The sequence below is a fragment of the Rana temporaria genome, chromosome 4 (assembly GCF_905171775.1).
Source record: "Rana temporaria chromosome 4, aRanTem1.1, whole genome shotgun sequence".
Classification (NCBI taxonomy): Eukaryota; Metazoa; Chordata; class Amphibia; order Anura; family Ranidae; genus Rana; species Rana temporaria.
In genome coordinates this window covers 121,389,623-121,395,739 of record NC_053492.1, presented here as the reverse complement: position 1 = coordinate 121,395,739, position 6,117 = coordinate 121,389,623, and positions in this window count along the sequence as shown.

The window sequence follows — 6,117 nt, the reverse complement described above, 5'->3', positions numbered from 1 at the left end:
CCCCCCCCCCCTTTGCAGCATACAGATGCATACCCCTTTTAACATATGTGGGGCATTATAGCACAGTAATATAAAATTCTACCTATTAAATCTGAAATATGTCCACCTGCACAATATATAATGGTAAAGATGGAGAGGCGATCACAAAAGGGTTTTATTATGGGATGGAAATATTTTTCTTTATAAGTGGGATTCGGCAGATGTGTAGGAAGGAGCATTCCCCCCCCCCCCCCCCTGAACCTTAGTTTACCCCTCCCAGGACATGTGCACATCGTTTTGTTTTGTTCTGCTAATCATTTGACCGCTTTGTGTACTCAAATACCCACCTTGTGGCATTATTTGGATCCATCTCTATTGTTGGCCACTGTACAGAGCTTTATGTATGGTCATTTTATTCCGCTGCACCCACCTTCCACCCAGCTAGATACGGCTCTGACTTGGAACTCCTTTTCTTCCACATTTACTAAATGTCACATGTTATACTTGCCATCTTTATTGTAAAGCATGTGGTAAGGCAAGTCCAAAACAGTTTTAAAATACTGCCAGAGAATATTCATATATCATACATTTTATTGAAGTACTCTTAATTTTGAATTTGTGGATGGTAGACATGGGATCCACATTGCCTCAATTACTGCAGGATTTGTATGGCTAAAACAAGGTGTCAAAAATTAAAAAAAAATCCAGCTTTTTGCTACATTTTGTACTAAATGTATTGCTTTAATCTATTTTAATGTAATTCCTGTGCTACTAGTTATATGCTTTGAGAGAAAATGTCCTGCATCATAATCTATGAAAACTAAAATATTCTACATATTGTTGCACAGTATTCTCATGTCTAGTGAAAATCACCATTTTATTGCCATATTTCGGTTGAAATTAATTGGTGGGTGGAATCATCAAGGTCTCCAGAGTCCCTACTATGGACATCTGATCTTTGCTCAATTAGATTGCATAATGTATGGCAATCTAATCAAGCGATCCACTTTAGCTCTACCAACCATTATAAAGTATGATTGCCTACCCGAGTAGATACAGATTGAGTTTATGATTTAGGTAGGGCTACTCCATATCTCTGGAAGATCCAAAAGATTAAATGGCGATTGCAAGGTGTTCAGCTATATTGCTCCTATTGCTGTACTTTTCTAATGTATTAGAATGGCTGACCAGCAATTCTCTGGGAACAGCCAGGCTAGAATGAACTATACTGGTGGATGTTTAAAACTGAGCACCGGACAGCAGAACATTACACACAAGGTCACCTAAGCAGCCTGTAGCCAATGATATATTACCCATGTATGAAATTCACCTCCAAAAAGCTGCCATTTTATTAGTAATTTCTGATTTGCACCAGTTGGTTCAGTTATACATTTATTTTCACAAGGATTAATTTTTTTATTTTTTACATGGAGCAGTGTTTATTGCTTGGAATAATAGCCCTATGGCAGTGTAGTCCTGGCTCAAATTAAGCATACATTCTAAAAAGACCCAAGAAAAGCAAGTGGCACTTCTGTCAAACCGTAAGTACAAACAGGGTCAGCCCAATATGGTTGTTGCAGACTATTTGGTCACCTTGTCGGCAAGTGTTCGAGCATGAATTTCATTGTTCATGGATTATTTGCTTTGAAGTTTTTGTTAGAAATGTAAAACGTTCTTTTACGTGCAGTTTTCATCCTTTCTTTTTTTTTTTTATGTGGATTCATGTTGTCTTCCAAAACAAAAACAAAGTACCATTCTTACATTACACAAGTTCTCCAATAGTTGATGGTGTATCCATTCTGAGCCAGTTCAATTATGTATACTTTTTGTATAATGTGATTAGATTAGCTCAGATTTAAATTCTTAAAAAGCACGTTTATTGTAACAAGAATTGTTATGTATTAATACTGTTTTGAATAAAGATTGACTTTTGTGTTGCTTATGAGAATTGAGATTGTTTTGGGAACTGCTTTTGTAGCTTTAAGGCTGCAGAAAGGCAGCCACTTCTGTTAATTGGTAGACTTTCTCTGGCGGTTTTAAACACTGCTTCCACATAAGGGAGATATACCAAAACTGGCACGCGCAGAATCTGGTGTAGCTGTGCATAGTAACCAATTAACCACGTTTGAGGCTGGGTTCACTCTGGTATGACATACGCTTCAACTTTGGGAGCACATGTCGCGTGACGAGTGTAAATCAATGATTCCTTATGGGAGCCGTCTTAACTGGTCTGACACAAAGCGGTATGACTTTGAAAAAGTATCCTGCACTTCTTTGGTCTGACTTCAGCCCATTGAATGTCATTGAAGTCGGATCCTTGTCCTAGCCCTCTGACTTGTGACATCCGACATGGTGATTACTGCAGCAGTAAAAGGAATGTCTCAGTGAACAAATGAACATGGCCTTATTGTCAAAGCTTAACTAAACAAGTTGATTGGTTGGAAGAGTTTAACAGCGCTTGCAGAATATTGGACCACAATTAAATCTATATAAAGTTTGCGCTAAGTCAAAAATGAATCTATGCAGCTGCTGTTGCAAAGGTGCCAATACCTCAAAAATAATTAAATATATAAACAGCTCTTGCAAAGAAAATGCATAATTGATGTGAATCCATAGTCTATAAAGTGCTGGGTGCTCCAATAAAATAAAAGGTGCATCTATGCGCCCAAAAATGGTTTTCTTTGAGGTGTCGTGTGCCACACTCCCCAGCTTTGCAGTCTAGGGTCAAAGACTGTAATCAAATGATCTGGTGTGTGAGGAATGGAAACTAAGGCTTCCCCAGAGAGATGTTCTTATATCAAAGATCGACCAAGCTCGATATATGGCAAAAGGAACTTGTAGTGAAATGCCATTAAAATTGAACGGCTTGCTCAAACTAGGCACCATTAAGACAGCTGGACTAACAGGCATCAGTGTCCACCGATGATCGGCGTGCGTTCCATGGAGGGAGGAAGTTACGTTGGTTAACAAAACCAAGTGAAATGCATCATCGTGTTTTGCCCCCTCCAGGGCGTCATCAAGGACAGCTGAGTGGGGTCACGAGGGGAGTGAAGCACACGACACCTCAACAAACAATTTTTTTTTTTAGCATCCTCCACTTGTATAACTGAATCCACATTCTATAATGTTTTTTGCAGATCATTTTGTGTATGTTGCAGTATATAATGTCATGCATTTGTGATGCAATTTTGGAGCACTAATGCGCTTTATTTTTAGATTGTGTCCTTTTTGATGATCGCTTCATATGTCCTTAACTATTTGTGGTGTTTTCGTGAACAAGCTGGTTGCTTTGCACAGCTGCACCAGATTCTGTGTGCCAATTTTTATTTATTTTTTTCTACTAGTCAGGTTGCATGTGAATAGAGCTTCCAGCTGACCCTCAATGGGCCAGTGTTGCTGTGGATTTTGGTGCAAACAAACTGACCGCAGCTAATTGGCCAGATTCTTCAATGTGGCCATATCAAAAGGCAAAAAAAAGTAAAATGGTATGTATACACATGTAAAGGGGACTACGCTTGGACCCCTTTTACACTGAGGCATTTTTCAGGCGCCTTTGGGCTAAAAATGGCTCCCCTAGTGCTTTCACACCCAGGTGCCACATTGGCAGGACGTTAAAAAAAACTCCTGCAAGTAGCATCTTGGGAGCGGTGTATATATACACCGCTCCTGCCCATTGAAATGAATGGAGCAGCCGCTTTGCCGGTGGGTTTAACCCTTTTTTTTGGTTGCTAGCGGGGGTTAAAAATGTGCTGCTAGCGGCCGAAAACCCCTGCAAAAATGACTGAAAGCGCCCTTAAAGAAAAAAAAAAAAATGTAAAATCTGGTTACTGTCTCACCATCATCTGGTGGGGTCTTCCTAAGCCAAAAATCAAAACCAGGGAAGATGAGAGGTACATCCCAGTACAGTAGATTCACCAGAAGGCCAAAAGCAGTGTAACCAGGTTATAGATTAACTTTATTGAAAGGCATCATTTTGCCATTAAAGACAGGACAGTCCTCCAGTTGCCATTTAAAATCAAGGACTGACAACGTCGGCTTAAACACTTGCGCCCGGTCTAGCATCACACTCAACCACATTGACACGTGCACTTGCCAACAGTGCATTGACACCAAGCGGAAACCATAGAATGATCAATCTATTCTAGGGTAACCTTACAAGTCCATGGTTAATTAGGACCTGAATTCACGCAAAGTGTATAACTGTTTATAACCAGCAAATTTAAACATGAGAACATGTTGGTTTACCTGGAATTGGATACATAGGACTTAAAGTAGAAGCTTAAATTATGATGATATAGGCCCTTTAGTGTAGGGGCCAGTGTAAGTTCTTTAGCGTCTCCCTAATGGATAATGAACCGAGGCTGAAGTCCATTGATTATACATTGGCCATTGCATGCTCCTGTTGTGTACTTGGATCCCTTTTAGTGTTTTCTCACCCCAATTGGCAAATCTGCTATGGGGTAGCTTGGATAATATAATTTTAACAAATGTTCCAAGGAGTGCAGCAGGCAAGCGTGTTTGGTAGCCATTGATTCAAAATAGAAATTTTCATTGTAACTAGAGCCTGGGTTGATTAGTCCATAATCAGCGATGTAAACAAATATGTTAAGAGTGGGGAACAGGTATGCAGCTCTGTAAAAGCACAGCACTACAGAGCATGTGTACAACTGCATGGCAGCAAGTATTTAATCAGTCCAAATAAGCCCGCTCATCAGGACAATAGAGGGGGAAACTCATTGCATCCATTCAGACTTTCGCTATAACCCTGCCCCAGTTTCCTGTGCCCCGCCCCATAGCCTGCAGCTCTCCGTGAGGTCATCAAATGCCATCCGTCTTAGTCGCTTTTGTGCTTTCTTTCTGGCATAATTAAACGACCATTAGATGGATCAGTGGAGAGGCCATGCCTGGCACCTCTAGTGTGAGCGCAGCTTATTGATGCTGCTTACGTTGACATGTTTCACTCATGTGACCATGAGCTTCATCGTGGCCGTAGCACAGTGCTGCTGCATCCATGTGAATATAGCCTTATTTGTATATAATGTGATATTCCCCCCCTCACTTTCCAGGACAGCTACTTGAGAGATGATTGGCTCCGCCCTCTACAGAAAACACAAATCGGATACAATTTAAAAGGCCCCTTTCTTTCCTCTGACTCTCAGTAGTTTTGTGTTTCCAGACCCTCCAGGAGCATCGACACTTTTTCTGTTTTTCCTAGGTCTGGTAACTGGCTGGCGGACCCCCCTGCTCTGGCAACAACAAGTACTGGTTGTGGCCTGGTTGTGGCCAAGTCCTGGGTGTGTTCAGTCCCTGTTTTTTCAGCCAGAGGGGTTCCCTATTGTTGGATGTACTTGCTTACCTGTGTAGGTGGTGGCAACTTCCTTCGGGTTCTTCCCCCAGCTCTGCCTGGTGGAAACCTTGTCCTCCTCGGCTTCACCGAGGTGTACCAAAATGGCTTTCGGAGGACTTCTGGCGACGCGGGCAAGATGGCGCCTGAACCGGAAGTCATGTGACACACTTTCCGGCGCTGTGTTCATAAGGCACACGGCTGAGTACACTGAGGACATGCTGTCTGGGACAGCAGCCTATTTTCCCGGCCGATCTCCACTCACCAATGGAGCTTGAGGACAGGCCTGAGGAGGGAGCACCCGCTCGAATGGAATCAGCGGCAGCCTCCGGTTCCCATACTGCCCCCAAGGTAAGCCCTTGTCTGTGATTTATGCAGCAAGGGACCTTTTTTGTATGGGCCTTCTTTTCTTATGGCCCTTGTTTCTATTTTTTTTCTAGGATAGACCAATTGAAAGAAAGAAATGCAGAAACTGTAGAGCCAGGCTGCCTGATGGATATAAGTCTCTTTTTTGTGAAGATTGTATTCCATCCAGGGCTAGTTCAAAGACTACCTTGTTTAAAGAGTTAACGTCTTCTATGATGGAGGTTGTAACCTCCCTCCGGTCTTTCAATGAAAAGGCAGCAGGTCTGGGGCCTTCTTCCTCTGGTCCCAGAACTCAAGAGCCTTTAGCTTCAGTTGGACCCCCTCCTCGGTCCGAGATCAGTGATTCACACTATACCTCAGATCTGGAAGAAGGGGAGAACTCAAGCTCCTCATCTGATGGGGATTCCGTATCAGTGGGAGAGGCGGGT